Source organism: Panthera tigris, chromosome B1, assembly GCF_018350195.1.
Source record: "Panthera tigris isolate Pti1 chromosome B1, P.tigris_Pti1_mat1.1, whole genome shotgun sequence".
Classification (NCBI taxonomy): Eukaryota; Metazoa; Chordata; class Mammalia; order Carnivora; family Felidae; genus Panthera; species Panthera tigris.
Window position 1 is genome coordinate 128,575,456 of NC_056663.1, and position 17,048 is coordinate 128,592,503.

General features: G+C 38.4%; 1 pseudogene; it reads right to left on the reverse strand.

The window, feature by feature from the left end:
- Positions 1 to 16,201, reverse strand: part of LOC102959997 — a 57,599-nt pseudogene extending 41,398 nt beyond the window's left edge.
- Between the last annotated feature and the right edge of the window lie 847 nt (positions 16,202 to 17,048).

Consider the following 17,048-nt stretch of genomic DNA (forward strand, 5'->3'; position numbering starts at 1 on the left):
CATGCAGCCTTCTTGGGATTCTCTCTCTCTTTCCCTCTTCCCCTCTCCCCTCCTCTCACTCTCTCTTTCCCTCAAAAACAAAAGTTACTTGCTTTCTTTGAATCTCAATTTCCTCATGTGCAAAATGCAGATAAAACCTGCTTGATATTCTTTTGAATATTGTGATCTTGTCTATAAAATGCCCAGCTCAATGTCTGATAATAGTGCATATGAGATGTTTGCTTGCCCCTGTTCCCTCAATCACTCCATGTCTGTCTATTGGCCCTTCTCCTTTTTTTTTTTTTTCCTGGTTTGTTTTTTTTTCAATATATGAAGTTTATTGTCAAATTGGTTTCCATACAACATCCAGTGCTCATCCCAAAAGGTGTCCTCCTCAATACCCATCACCCACCCCCCATCAACCCTCAGTTTGTTCTCAGTTTTTAAGAGTCTCTTATGCTTAACTCTCTTCCACTCTAACCTCTTTTTTTTTTTCCTTCCCCTCCCTCATGGGTTTCTGTTAAGTTTCTCAGGATCCACATAAGAGTGAAACCATATGGTATCTGTCTTTCTCTGTACGGCTTATTTCACTTAGCATCACACTCTCCAGTTCCATCCACGTTGCTACAAAGGGCCATATTTCATTCTTTCTCATTGCCACGTAGTATTCCATTGTGTATATAAACCACAATTTCTTTATCCATTCATCAGTTGATGGACATATAGGCTCTTTCCATAATTTGGCTATTGTTGAGAGTGCTGCTATAAACATTGGGGTACAAGTGCCCCTATGCATCAGTACTCCTGTATCCCTTGGGTGTATTCCTAGCAGTGCTATTGCTGAGTCATAGGTAGGTCGTAGGTCTATTTTTAATTTTCTGAGGAACGTCCACACTGTTTTCCAGAGTGGCTGCACCAATTTGCATTCCCACCAACAGTGCAAGAGCGTTCCCATTTCTCCACATCCTCTCCAGCATCTATAGTCTCCTGATTTCTTCATTTTGGCCACTCTGACTGGTGTGAGATGGTATCTGAGTGTACTTTTGATTTGTATTTCCCTGATAAGGAGCGACGTTGAGCATCTTTTCATGTGCCTGTTGGCCATCCGGATGTCTTCTTTAGAGAAGTGTCTATTCATGTTTTCTGCCCATTTCTTCACTGGGTTATTTGTTTTTCGGGTGTGGAGTTTGGTGAGCTCTTTATAGATTTTGGATACTAGCCCTTTGTCCAATATGTCATTGGCAAATATCTTTTCCCATTCCGTTGGTTGCCTTTTAGTTTTGTTGGTTGTTTCCTTTGCTGTGCAGAAGCTTTTTATCTTCATGAGGTCCCAGTAGTTCATATTTGCTTTTAATTCCCTTGCCTTTGGGGATGTGTCGAGTAAGAGATTGCTACGGCTGAGGTCAGAGAGGTCTTTTCCTGCTTTCTCCTCTAGGGTTTTGATGGTTTCCTGTCTCACATTCAGGTCCTTTATCCATTTTGAGTTTATTTTTGTGAATGGTGTGAAAAAGTGGTCTAGTTTCAACCTTCTGCATGTTGCTGTCCACTTCTCCCAGCACCATTTGTTAAAGAGACTGTCTTTTTTCCATTGGATATTCTTTCCTGCTTTGTCAAAGATTAGTTGGCCATACATTTGTGGGTCTAGTTCTGGGGTTTCTATTCTATTCCATTGGTCTATGTGTCTGTTTTCATGCCAATACCATGCTGTCTGGAGGATGACAGTTTTGTAGTAGAGGCTAAAGTCTGGGATTGTGATGCCTCCCGCTTTGGTCTTCTTCTTCAAAATTACTTTGGCTATTCGGGGCCTTTTGTGGTTCCATATGAATTTTAGGATTGCTTGTTCTAGCTTCGAGAAGAATGCTGGTGCAATTTTGATTGGGATTGCATTGAATGTGTAGATAGCTTTGGGTAGTATTGACATTTTGACAATATTTATTCTTCCAATCCATGAGCACGGAATGTCTTTCCATTTCTTTATATCTTCTTCAATTACCTGCATAAGCTTTCTATAGTTTTCAGCATACAGATCTTTTACATCTTTGGTTAGATTTATTCCTAGGTATTTTATGCTTCTTGGTGCAATTGTGAAAGGGATCAGTTTCTTTATTTGTCTTTCTGTTGCTTCATTGTTAGTGTATAAGAATGCAACTGATTTCTGTACATTGATTTTGTATCCTGCAAATTTGCTGAATTCATGTATCAGTTCTAGCAGACTTTTGGTGGAGTCTATCGGATTTTCCATGTGTAGTATCATGTCATCTGCAAAAAGTGAAAGCTTGACTTCATCTTTGCCAATTTTGATGCCTTTGATTTCCTTTTGTTGTCTGATTGCTGATGCTAGAACTTCCAACACTATGTTAAACAACAGCGGTGAGAGTGGGCATCCCTGTCGTGTTCCTGATCTCAGGGAAAAAGCTCTCAGTTTTTCCCCGTTGAGGATGATGTTAGCTGTGGGTTTTTCATAAATGGCTTTTATGATCTTTAAGTATGTTCCTTCTATCACGACTTTCTCAAGGGTTTTTATTAAGAAACGGTGCTGAATTTCATCAAAGGCCTTTTCTGCATCGATTGACAGGATCATATGGTTCTTATCTTTTCTTTTATTAATGTGATGTATCACGTTGATTGATTTGTGAATGTTGAACCAGCCCTGCATCCCAGGAATGAATCCCACTTGATCATGGTGAATAATTCCTTTTATGTGCTGTTGAATTCAATTTGCTAGTATCTTATTGAGAATTTTTGCATCCATATTCATCAGGGATATTGGCCTGTAGTTCTCTTTTTTTACTGGGTCTCTGTCTGGTTTAGGAATCAAAGTAATACTGGCTTCATAGAATGAGTCTGGAAGTTTTCCTTCCCTTTCTATTTCTTGGAATAGCTTGAGAAGGATAGGTATTATCTCTGCTTTAAACGTCTGGTAGAACTCCCCTGGGAAGCCATCTGGTCCTGGACTCCTATTTGTTGGGAGATTTTTGATAACCAATTCAATTTCTTCGCTGGTTATGGGTCTGTACAAGCTTTCTATTTCCTCCTGATTGAGTTTTGGAAGCGTGTGGGTGTTTAGGAATTTGTCCATTTCTTCCAGGTTGTCCAGTTTGTTGGCATATAATTTTTCATAGTATTCCCTGATAATTGCTTGTATCTCTGAGGGATTGGTTGTAATCATTCCATTTTCATTCATGATTTTATCTATTTGGGTCATCTCCCTTTTCTTTTTGAGAAGCCTGGCTAGAGGTTTATCAATTTTGTTTATTTTTTCAAAAAACCAACTCTTGGTTTCATTGATCTGCTCTACAGTTTTTTTAGATTCTATATTGTTTATTTCTGCTCTATCTTTATTATTTCTCTTCTTCTGCTGGGTTTAGGCTGTCTTTGCTGTTCTGCTTCTATTTCCTTTAGGTGTGCTGTTAGATTTTGTATTTGGGATTTTTCTTGTTTCTTGAGATAGGCCTGGATTGCAATGTATTTTCCTCTCAGGACTGCCTTCGCTGCATCCCAAAGCATTTGGATTGTTGTATTTTCATTTTCATTTGTTTCCATATATTTTTAAATTTCTTATCTAATTGCCTGGTTGACCCATTCATTCTTTGGTTGGGTGTTCTTTAACCTCCATGCTTTTGGAGGTTTTCCAGACTTTTTCATGTGGTTGATTTCAAGCTTCATAGCATTGTGGTCTGAAAGTATGCATGGTATGATTTTAATTCTTGTATACTTATGAAGGGCTGTTTTGTGACCCAGTATGTGATCTATCTTGGAGAATGTTCCATGTGCACTCGAGAAGAAAGTATATTCTGTTGCTTTGGGATGCAGAGTTCTAAATATATCTGTCAAGTCCATCTGATCCAATGTATCATTCAGGGCCCTTGTTTCTTTATTGACCGTGTGTCTAGATGATCTATCCATTTCTGTAAGTGGGGTGTTAAAGTCCCCTGCAATTACCACATTCTCATCAATAAGGTTGCTTATGTTTGTGAGTAATTGTTTTATATATCTGGAGGCTCCTGTATTCGGCATATAGACATTTATAATTGTTAGCTCTTCCTGATGGATAGACCCTGTGATTATTATATAATGCCCTTCTTCATCTCTTGTGACAGCCTTTAATTTAAAGTCTAGTTTGTCTGATATAAGTATGGCTACCCCAGCTTTCTTTTGACTTCCAGGAGCATGATAAATAGTTCTCCATCCCCTCACTCTCAATCTGAAGCTGTCCTCAGGTCTAAAATGAGTCTCTTGTAGACAGCAAATAGATGTCTTGTTTTTTTGTTTTTTTTTGTTTTTTTTTTTTTTTTATCCATTATGATACCCTATGTCTTTTGGTTGGCGCATTTAGTCTATTTACATTCAGTGTTATTATAGAAAGATATGGGTTTAGAGTCATTGTGATGTCCGTAGGTTTCATGCTTGTAGCGATGTCTCTGGTACTTTGTCTCACAGGATCCCCCTTAGGATCTCTTGTAGGGCTGGTTTAGTGGCGATGAATTCCTTCAGTTTTTGTTTGTTTGGGAAGACCTTTATCTCTCCTTCGATTCTAAATGACAGACTTGCTGGATAAAGGATTCTCGGCTGCATATTTTTTCTGTTCATCACATTAAAGATCTCCTGTCATTCCTTTCTGGCCTGCCAAGTTTCAGTAGAGAGATTGGTCATGAGTCTTATAGGTCTCCCTTTATATGTTAGAGCACGTTTATCTCTAGCTGCTTTCAGAATTTTCTCTTTATCCTTGTATTTTGCCAGTTTCACTATGATATGTCATGCAGAAGATCGATTCAAGTTACGTTTGAAGGGAGTTCTCTGTGCCTCTTGGATTTCAATGTCTTTTTCCTTCCCCAGATCCAGGAAGTTCTCAGCTATTATTTCTTCAAGTACTAGTTGGCTAGTATCTTGTTGAGAATCTTTGCATCCATGTTCATCAGGGAAATTGGTCTGTTGAATAATTCTTTTAATGTAATTTTGGAATCGATTTGCAACTATGCTTTTGAGAATTTTTGCACCTAGTTTCATCAAGGATATTGTCCTGTAGTTCTTCTTTTCAGTGGGTCTTTGTCTCGTTTTGGAATCAAGGTAATCCTGGCTTTATAGAATAAGTTTGGAACCTTTCCTTGCATTTTTATTTTTTTGGAACAGCTTGAGAAGAATAAGTATTTACACCTTTAAATATCTGGTAGAATTACCCTGGGAAGCCATCTGGGCCAGGACTCTTATTTGTTGGTAGATTTTTAATAGCTGATGCAATTTCTTCGCTGGTTATGGTCCAGTTCAAATTTTCTATTTTTACCTGTTTCAGTTTTCTTAGTGTGTGAGTTTCTAGGAATTTGTTTCTTACAGATTGTCCAGTTTGTTGGCATATAATTTTTCATAATATTCTCTTGTAATTGTTTATATTTCAGTGGTGTTGGTTGATCTCTCCTCTTTCACTTGCAATTTGATCTATTTGGGTTCTTTCTCTTTTCTTTTTGATAAGCCTGGCTAGAGACTTTATCAATTTTGTTTATTCTTTCAAAGAACCAGCTCTTAGTTTCATTGATCTGTTCTACTCTTTTTTGTTTGCTTATTTGTTTCTCTATCATTTATTTCTGCTCTAATATTCATTGTTTCCCTTCTTCTGCTGGCTTTAGGCTTTATTTTTAGGTGTAAGGTTATTGTTTATTAGTAACTTTCTTGCTTCTTAAGGTAGGTCTGCAATATGCTTTCCTCTTAGCACTGTCTTTGCTGACCCGAAAGGGTTTACACTGTAATGTTTTCATTTTATTGGTTTCTATGTATTTTTTTTTATTTCTTCTTTAATTTCCTTGTTAGCCCATTCAAAATTTAGTAGGATGTCTTTAACCTCCATGTAGCTGAGGGCTTTCCAAATTTTTAATGTGGATGATTTCAAGTTTCATAGTGTTGTGATCTGAAACTATGCATGCTATGATCTCAGTGTTTTTGTACCTGTTGAGGACTGATTTTTGATCTCAATGTTTTTGTACGTGTTGAGGGCTGAATATGTGATCTATTCTGGAGAATATTCCATGTACACTCAAGAAGAATGTGTATTCTGCTGTTTTAGGATGAAATGTTCTGAATATATCTGTTAAGTCCAACCAGTCCAGTGGTGCCTAGGTTTCTCAGTCTGTTAAGCATCCAACTTCAGCTTAGGTCATCATCTCACAGTTCATGAGATCAACCCCCACATTGGGCTCTTGGCTGTCAGCACAGAGCACACTTCAGATCCTCTGTCTCCCTTTCTGTCTGCCCTTCCCCTGTTGTGTGCTGTCTTTCTTTCTCTCTCTCTCAAAAATGAATAAATATTTTTTTTAAAAAAGCCCAACCAGTCCAGTGCATCATCCAAAGCCTTGTTGATCTTCTGCTTAGATGACCTGCCCACTACTGTTAGTGGATTATTAAAGACCTCTATTATTATAGTATTATTGTTAATGAGTTTTGTATGTTTGTTACTAAATGATTTATATATTTGGTTTCCTTAAGGTTGGGGGCATAAATATTTACAATTATTAGATCTTCCTGATGCATAGACCCCTTCATTATGATATAATGCCCATCTTCACCTCTTGTTACAGTCTTTGATCTAGTTTGTCTAAGTATGGCTACTCTGACTTTTCAGTTTCACTATGATATGTTGTGTTCACCTATGTTTATTGATTTGAGAGCAGTTCTCTGTACCCTTTGGACTTGAGTGCATGTTTCCTTCTCAAGATTAGGCAAGTTCTCAGCTATAATTTGTTCAAATAAACCTTCTGCCCCCTTTTCCCACTTTACTTCTTCTGGGATTCCCTTGATATGGATGTTCTTTCATTTTATGGAATCACTAAGTTCTCTAAGTCTCCCCTCATGATCTAATAGTTTTCTTTTACTCTTCTTTTTAGCTTCATTATCTTCCACAATTTTATCTACTATTACCTTTTTAATCCTCATTGTGACCGTATCCAGTCAGTTTTGCATCTCAGAGCATTTTTTAATTTCAGCCTAATTTTTAGGTCTTTGGTCTCTGCGGATAGAGTTTCTCTAGTGTCTTCTATGCTTTTTTTTCAAGCCCAGTTACTAGTCTTATGAGAATTTTTCTAAATATTTGTTCAAATATATTGTTTATATCTTGTTTGAGCAAGTCCCTTGTTGTAATTTCTCCTTGACCTTTCCTTTGGGGAGAATTCCTCCAACTTGTCATTTTGGCTAAGTTTCTGTCTTTAATGTATTTTAAAATCTTGTTATGTTTCCTGGACCTGAGACTGCTACTCTATTAAGAAGGAGTCATGCACTGTCCAGAGCTTGGTACTTCAGAAAGTGTTTCTGGTGTATGCTGTGTGCACTCTGATGTTGTCTTTTGGATGCTCTTTCCCACTGGTCAGTCTTCTGCAGATCTCCTCCTTGCTTGCAGTGGAGAGTGCTAGCAAGTGCCTGGAACTTTAATTAGGTGTACTTCAATTTTGATGTTGTTGTTGTTGTTGTTGTTGTTGTTAAAACAAGCATGGGAAAAAGGAAGAACAAAAACCTGATTCCAAATAAAGAGAAAAGGAAAGGGAACAAAGAAACCTAAACAGTCAATCAAAAAACTATAAGGCTGATTACAAAGAAAAAGGAAAAAAAAAAGAAGAAGAAAAGAAAAAAGAAAGAAAAAACAAAAAAATAAAGAAGCCTGATCCTAGAGGGAGAGAGAAAAGGAAATGAAAACAAACAAAACTATGAGTCTGATTCCAAAAGACAGAAAACAACAACAACAACAAAAATCAAAAAGTTAAGCTTGATCCAGTTCCACCAGAGCTGTAGGTGTCATTTTGAGGCATTCAATTTTTAGTGCACTTGGTGCATGAGGAGGCTGGCTGTCCTGGTCTTCTGGAGGAGAAGCCTGCCGCTTTGGGTCAGAGTCAGTCTTGCCCTGGTAAGTAAGCAGTTGCCAGGCACATGGTGGGCAGGGTTTGGTGTGAACAGGTCCTGCCTTCACTGGGAAGGCAGTGTGTTGCTCTCTAAAATCTCACTGTCTTGGTGTTGGGGGAAAATAGCGCAACCCCAATCTCTTGTCCCAGGACAAAGGATCTCAGACCCTCTGCTGTTCACAGAATAGCGAGGACAATTGTCTTGCCCTGTGACACAACTCTCTTGAATTTTTTTAATTTGGCACCAGGCTGGGACTCAACACTCGAAGTCCTAAAGGACCCAGCACCTTGCACACTCATCCCCCTTCTCTGGAGTAGAGCCTCTCCACACTGTGTCTGAAGTCCTTTGTTCCTGAAAAACAGTTCCATGCCTGCTCAGTGCAGAGAATCAATGGTGTAGCACTGTTAAAAGCAGAAAAGGCTATATTCCCTCTGGGTGTGCCCTGTCCCCTGCTGATGAAAGTCCTTTTGCTGGTGTCTACATGGTGTTTTGTCCTTGGGGAGGCAAGGAAAATACCCTCTTCTAAAACTACTTCAGGAAGGAGAATGATTTCTCCCAATGTGCCCTGGGGTCTCTACACCATGGTATGCACTCCGGGCCAGCTCCTTCCTCCCCAGGAGCACATGCCACAGCTCTGCTCCAGAGAAAGTCACACCCCCCCAAAACCTCAGAGTGTGAGCCCTGAATGCTGTTTGAAACAAACAAACAAACAAACATACAAACAAACAAACAAAAACAGGTGCAACTGGGTGGCTCAGTCAGTTGAGCATCTGACTTTGGCTCGGGTCATGATCTTGCATTTGTGGGTTAAAACCCCACATCAGACTCTGTGGTGACAGGTCAGAGCCTGAAGCTTGTTTGGGATTCTGTGTTTCCCTCTCTCTCTGCCCCACTCCTGCTCATGCTCTGTCTCTCAAAAAAATATTATGTTAAAAAAAATTTAAAAAGAAAAGAAAAAGAAAAACAAAAAACTTGCAACAATCCCAGTCTGTGGTCCAGACAGGTTTTCCTTTTGTGCAAACTGACGCTACACTCTGTCAATCCCTCTGTCTTTCCTTCCTTTTGTCTCTCTACAGAAAGGGTACTCACCCCTTCACAGGACTGCCATTTTTTTCTGTCCCCCAATTCAGTCTCATGCACCTTATATCTGCCAACATCTTCCTCCAACCATGGAGATCTTTCTGCCAGTCTGCAAATTGATTTCCAAGTGATCTGACCTCAATACAACTGTGTTTGAAGTACTAGGAAAGCCCAGGTTTCTCTACTTCACCACCATCTTAACTCCTCTTTAAAGAGATCCACATTTTTTTTAAATAACCAAGTGAAAACTTGGGGCACTTGGGTGGCTCAGTCGGTTAAGGTCCAACTTCGATTCAGGTCATGATCTCATTGTTCATGGGTACGAGCCCCACCTGGGGCTCTGTGCTGACTGCTCAGAGCCTGGAGCCTGCTTCGGATTCTCTGTCTCCCTCTCTCTCTCTGTCCCTACCCCACTTGTGCTCTCTCTGTCTCAAAAATAAATACATAAATATTTTTTTAAGTTAAAATAACCAAGTGAAAACTCAAGTTAAAAGTACAATAACTCAATGAAAATTCATGAGAGGATCTCAACAGTAGATAGGAAGTAGCAGAAGAAAAAATCAGCAAATGTGAAGACTGATCAATAGAAATTATGCAATCCAAAGAACGAGTGTAAGAATAAAGAAAAATGAACAGATTTGCAGAGAAGTATGCAAAATATTAACCAATTTAAAATACATGTAATATGAGGGGACCCTGGGTGGCTTAGCTGTTTGAGTGTACGACTTTGGCTCAGGTAATTATCTCACATTCCGTGAGTTTGAGCCCCGCATCAGGCTCTGTGTGGACAGCTCAGAGCCTGGAACCTGCTTTGGATCCTGTGTCTCCCTCTCTCTCTGCCTCTCCCCCACTCGCACTCTTTCTCTCTCTCTCAAGAATAAAATTTAAAAAAAAAACATTAAAAAAATAAAATAAAACACATAATATGAATAACAGAAGAGGTAAAGAAGGAGAAAAAATTCTTGAAAAAACAGTACCTGAATACTTCACAAATTTGATGATAAATATTGATCTATATATCCCAAAGTTCAACAAAGTCCAAATAGTATAAACAAAAATATATTCACACACAGATACATCATAGTAAAACTATTGAAAGACAAATTCTTAGAAAGATACCAGCTACCAAAAACAACTCTGGGATAAATATAAAATGCCAATAGGCCAATAGTAAGTAAAGCAATTAAATTAGTTATTTAAAAAACTTTTTTTCCACAAACTAATGCTCAGAAAGCTTTACTGGTGTAGCCTACTAAATAGAAAAAATAAACCATACCAATTTTTCACAGGGTCTTCTAAAAGGATAAGAGAGAACATTTTCTAACTAATGCCATGATACCTTGATATCAAAACCAGACAAAGATGTCACAAGAAAATTGTGACTACTATTTAATTTGTTTTTATGAATATAGATACAAAATTTATGAACAAGATACTAGCAAATCATACCCATCAACAACAACAACAATAAAAAATAAGCACTATACCATGACCAAGTGAAATATATCCCAGAAAATGAGAGTTGGATTAACATTCAAAGTAAATTCATGTAATACACTACATCTATAGAATAAAAGACAAAATCATATGATCATTTCAAAAGATACAGAAAAAGTATTTGACAAAATCTGACACTCTTTTATAATAAAAACAAAACAAAACAATTAATAGTAGGTAACTTTCTCAACCTGATAAAGGGCATAAATAAAAAACCTACAGTTAATGTCATATTTAAGTTAGAAACAATGAATGCTTTTACTCTAAGATCAGGAACAAGTTAAGGACATCCACTCTTGCCATTTATACTCATCATTGTACAGCAAGCTCTATCCAGGGCAATTAGGCAAGAAAAGTAAACAAACACATTAAGATTGGAAAAATAAAAATAAAATTGTTTCACAGATTATATAATGTATATCCTTAAAAATACAAAAAATATTCCTACAATAAATTTACCGAAAAAATCACTAAGACAGATGACTATTAGCTAAAATAATACAATGCAGTCTTATTCTTACTTTTAATTACTTTTGTTAAAAGACTATCACCTAAGTAAACATTGAAAAGTTATTCATAAATGAAAAATATTTTTGCAGTTCTTTATTACTAAAAAACATGTATCTTTAACATAAATATGTTACTAGTTAATAAGGAAAACTTTAATAAATCGGTTGATCAAAGGAGCTAAGTAATTTGCTGAAGGAGAAACACAGATGGCCAAGTAACACTTAAGTCTTAATCTTAAATGAACACTTCACCAGTCATATCTGTCACAAAAATGTTCAATCATCTCAGCATTAGTAAATGTCTTAGGAAGGCTACTTTAAGACCACAACTTGAGATCCTGGGATTTCTATTCTAGTGATTTCTTGGGAGAAGGCATAGGAAATTAGAAGTGAAGGAATGAGGATGAGACTTAAGAAAAAGCTAAGGGAGGATGCAGTTAATGCAGAAAATGAGACTAGCGTCAGCGCAGCTCTATGAGCAGCTGAGAGCACGAATTTCAACAGTCTGTCCTCTACTATGAGTCCTTTGGCCAGTTATTGGTTGTAGGCTGCCCCCACTCCTAGATTGGGATGTATAACCAGTAAAGGGAATCTGGGCAGAGCGCTAATACATCCGCTACAGCAAATGTTTAGAAAATAGTTGTTTTCAGTCTATTAATTAGAGTATATGTCAATGTTTATTGCAGGATGTGGTAGGTAGAATAATAGAACCTCCACATCCTAATCCCCAGAACCTGTGGGTTATTAGTTTGCATGGCAAAGGAAATTAAAGTAGCAGATGGAATTAAGATTGTTAATCAACTGATCTTAAAATAGAAGCAGCATGCTGGATTATCCAGGTGGTTTCAATGTAATCACGAAGTCCTTTAAAAATGGGAGAGAGGGCGCAAAAGAAAGCGCTGCAGTATGAGAAGCGTTCCATTGTTGGCTTTGAAGATTAAATGTGTGACTGAGCCAAGTAATGTTGGCAGTCTCTAAAAGCTGGAAAAAAACAAGAATGCTGAGTCTCCCTTAGAGTCTCCAAAAACGTATGTGGTCCTGCCAACACCTTGTTTTAACCCAGGGGGATCCATTTCATACTTCTAACCTCCAAACTGTAAGGTAAGAAATACGTGCAGTTTTGTGGCAACTTGTTACAATAGTAATAGGAAGTGAATACACAGGATTGTTGAAATTATCTAGAATAAGGAATAATCATGACACTGATAATGAGCGTGAAAAAGGAGAAGAGGATAAATCAAAGATGGATCTAATAGTTGAACCTAAACATTTGGCAGATGTTGATGCTACCATTATTTTTTTAAGTGAAAAATATTGGGAAAGAATAGTTGCAGGGGTTTGTTTGGGAAAGCACTTTGTGAGCTATAATAAACTTGAAGTCTAACTATGATATTTAGATGGGTAAACTACAGAGTTGCCATAATGAAGCTTCTCTTTTAGTACTGGTATAAAAACCACATTTGCAAGGGTTGAACAGTGAGTAAATGAAAGGAAATAAATGCTGCTTATAATTAGTTCTAGGTTTGCTGTGAAAAGGTGGGGAATTTGGTGGTTTTTTCAAAGAGGTAGAATAGAGGTTAAGTGAAGAAACCAGTACAAAGAAAGAATTTGAAATTTAAAGGAAGTATAGGTAATTAATCAAGTTCTCATAGGAAATGTGCAACTATAATATATGGGGTCTAGAGATTATTACTACAGATTTAATTTCAGTTGCTTTTATTAAAGGCATTTGTAAGTAAATGAAAATTCTGTGGAAATTAGTGGGACAATATTGGTAACTGCCTTACCATCTGTGTTGGAATGTATTTGAGGAGTTTCTAATTTAAGTAATTCCAATTTATGTAATAAAATGGTTTTATTCATTTTCCTCTTGAATACCCATGATGAATTAGATCAAACAAAAAGTCTCTTTTGGTTGGTGAAATGGTTTTTGTCTCTACTTTCTCAGTATCTTCCAATGCTAAACTGTCAGATTAAAGCACCTTGTAAATTTCTTTTTAGGATCAAATACGTTGTGATTAAGATTACTAATAGGAATAATCTAAATGTTTTAAGATCCAGATCAAGCTTCTAGAGTTTTTGTAAGACAAGACAGGATTAAACTTTCTAGTAGAAAACAATAAATATAAACATATGTAAAATATTATATGTATATATACGTGGGTATGTACATATGTAGGTGTATGCATATGTATTTATATATAATTATAAGAAGTATTTTCAGAGGACTTCTAGAATACTTCATTAATTTTTATAGGTTAATAGTTGTGGTTGGGAATAGTTCAGGAATATGGTCCATTTTTGGATCATGGAATCGTCTGAGAGACATTGCAACTAAATATATGGATGTCAAGTGATTTAATGAACTTACAAAACACACTATAAGGGATAACAAGATACTTGGTGACTTAAAATGTTTGTGAGAATATTATCTACAAAATAATTTTGATATAATGCAGATGCAAAGTGGAGCTATCTTACACAGTATAGCTTAAGTGACTAAAATTTTCTATCCTTCCAAGGCAATGGAAACATGACCAACATTGTCTCCAACGTATATAGATAACAACTCATTATTTCCATTGATCATAGAAGACTGGATTGTAGAATGTAGTAAGAATTGACAGGATGGACTAAGAAAAATAATCATATAAGGTCAGTGCTAAGCATGAGTCTAGATTGGTGAGCACATAGCAGCTGGAAGTAAATCATTTTATACACAGTTTCCATAAGATTAAAGAGATAAGTTTTGTCAACACCTAGCCATGAGCTTTCAACAGAGTCCCCGTAGAAAGAAAACAAGTTTAAAATATACCTGTATAAATTTTTATGTATGTAGAAATATATAGTTTATATATATATATAAATCTCCTTGCTGAAGTCAAGAAGATGCAGTGCATCAGCAACTCAATAGAATATTAGTCAAAACAATAGCAAAGATAGATGAGCAGCCAAAAAGAGTACTACTCAATTTATACCCTCAAAATAAACCAAGGATGGGCAATCAAGAGGTTACTAGAACTTGCTTCAGTGAAGTCACTGTTCCTTACAGCTTCTAGACCTGAGTCAGATTAGACTAGAGCTCATTGACTATTGGATAGGCTTGATTCTGAGGAGAAAGGACTCTGCAACACCATGGTTACCATACATGGTGGTGACTGTCTCAGTCCTTCCCCCAAAAAAACTATGGTATTTGCTTTCACAACTGTACATTTATGATTGCTATTGTGAGGATTGTTGGAAACACAGTTAAACTTGACATGGACTCCCAGAAACTCAAAGCATTCTCATGGCTTCCTTTGTGATTGGGGCCATATGGAGGCTAGATAATTAAATGGGTGTGGGTTCGTGGATCTACCTAGTGGTTATCTCCCTGGTCTCTGAATATATAACTGGAATAGACGTACATGGTATTTAGTAAAACTCTACGTTAGGTTCTCAGTGTGTGAACTAAGAATAATCATAATGGGAAAAAACAAGTGTGAGTCTCTGAAACTGCCCCCTCCCACCTTCATAAGTGTGACCCTGTACAAAAGTGGATAGTAGAGAATAGCAGGAGACGACCCCAAACTCAATTAACTCATAGTTTTAATTGGGACTGCAATACCGGCAGATTAACATAGTCTCCGGTACACTGATGCTGCCACCGATTTGAGAAATGCATTGCTTTCTACTTCCTAAAGAATACAGGATTAGAACCAGAACAAATTGACATGGAAGTCACTACAGATACTTCACCCCTCTCTAAGGACTATCTTTGTTCCCCTGCCCAATAACATAATATAGCATGAATAAACCTGATTTTCTTCACATCTTTCAGCATCTATGAGAATATCATCCTAATTAGTCCAGATGAGCAAAAGCACATTGCTCACACATAGATGACCAACACATTGGAAGTCTTGTTAACATGTATGTACTCCTAACACTGGGAGGTAAAGTCTATGAAGTTTCTAGTTTGATACATCTGTCAAATATTTAGGAGTACAGGTGGTTGGCCTGTCAGGATATTCCATATGAAGTAAAAGACAAATGTTTAGTCTTGTACTTCCCACCGTGAGGAAGGAAGCACAATACCAGAAAGACCTCTTTGTGTTTTGAAGCAGTATATTCCAAACTGGGGAAATTGCTCCAAATCATGCTTCATGGTACAAAAGGCTTCCAGCAGTGAGTGGAGCTCAGGGTTAAAGAGCACTGTGGCAGATACAAGCTAGCAATGGTGAGAAAGTGATACTTTCTGAAAATTTGACAAGCTTCAGTGGGAAAATGTGCTGCCGAATCTGGGGTTTTAAAAGGTCATTCTACCTTCGTGTGCTTCTAGGGTAAGTGACCATGCTTCCACAACTACCCTTCATGAAATGGGCTCTCTCAAATATACATAGTCATAACGTTGGAGGGGTCCAGAAATGGTTAATCGTAAAATAGAAGTTCTATATCCAGTATTTGGCATGAGTAAACCCAAATAGCAAAAACAATATGCATGGGTAGGTAGCCCCAACTACTAAGTCATCACAACTGTTGCACCGATGCTTATCTTTTAGCATTATATCTTACCACTCTTGCTATTATGACTTGTAAGGTGACTTTGTTATGTGAGTTCAAGATGAATATATGATGACAGCTGAAGTCTAGCTCAACTTGGGGATGGTCGGGGAAGATGATAAAAAAGGATAGCCCTAATGAACAGAACTTCATGCAATGTATTTGGTTATTGTTACGTGTTAAAAAAGGAAATCTGACGTAACCTATATATAGTACACACACACAAACATACATAGACACACATAAATATATATGCACACACACGCATAACACATAATACATACACACATATAATACATACACACATATAATACATATATACACATACACCCCCACACACATATACACCCCATATACATACCCCCACACATATACAGAAACCCAAACCTACATCCGCCAGTCACCTAATCCCCCACGCACTGTCCACACACCACGCACGCACCCCCCCCACCTCCATGCACACCCCCCCGCACCGGCATGCACACAACCCCCCCCCCACGCACCTACACACACACACACACACACACACACACCGCACCTCCACGCGTACCCACCCCCTCCCGCACCTCCACGCGCACCTCCACGCGCACCTCCACGCGCACCTCCACGCGCACCCCCCCCAGCTCCGACACCCCCCCCAGCTCCGACACCCCCCCCAGCTCCGACACCCCCCCCCCCAGCTCCGACACCCCCCCCGCTCCGACATCCCCCCGCATCGACACACGCCCCCCCCCCCCCCGCACCGACACACACACACCCCTCGGACACCCCCTCCCTCACCGACACACACACACCCCTCGGACACTCCCTCCCTCACCGACACACACACACCCCTCGGACACTCCCTCCCTCACCGACACACACACACCCCTCGGACACCCCCTCCCTCACCGACACACACACACCCCTCGGACACCCCCTCCCTCACCGACACACTTTGCTGATGATGGTCAGAGGCCTAGGAGGAAATAGTCATCAAGGTCTAGAATAGAAAGATATTGCTAAATATTTGGGAGTAGGTACAAAGTATGAAGACCTTCATATTACATTATAAAGACCTTTAAAGGAGACTTCAACAACCAAGCACACAATCACTCCATCAGTCTTTGTAATCAGACACCTAAATGTTGACAAGATGGGCACATGAAAGAATTGGCCATGGTGGCAGGGATGGAAGCTCTACATGGACAACAAATGATGTGTCTACTGCCAGTACTGAATGACCATCCTATCAATAACAGACCATTGCTGAGTCTCTAATACCGCATGATTTCTCAAGGAAAGAATGCAACTTTTGGTGGCAAATAAAGAACATTGATCTTTTTCTTCCTTGGAAGGACCACAATTTATTCTAAGAAAGTAGATAGATATTTTGGGTATAAGCTTTCTTTTCTGCCTTCAGGGTTTTATCCAGCCAGCACCAGTATCTGAGAACTTATTATTTGATCCACTGACACAGAATTCATTTAGCTTCAGGTCAGACCAGCTTTCAGCAGAAAAGAGGTAAGAGAGTAGGTACCATGATTATGGTTTAGTATAGGAATGCCCTGCTGAAGGCACATC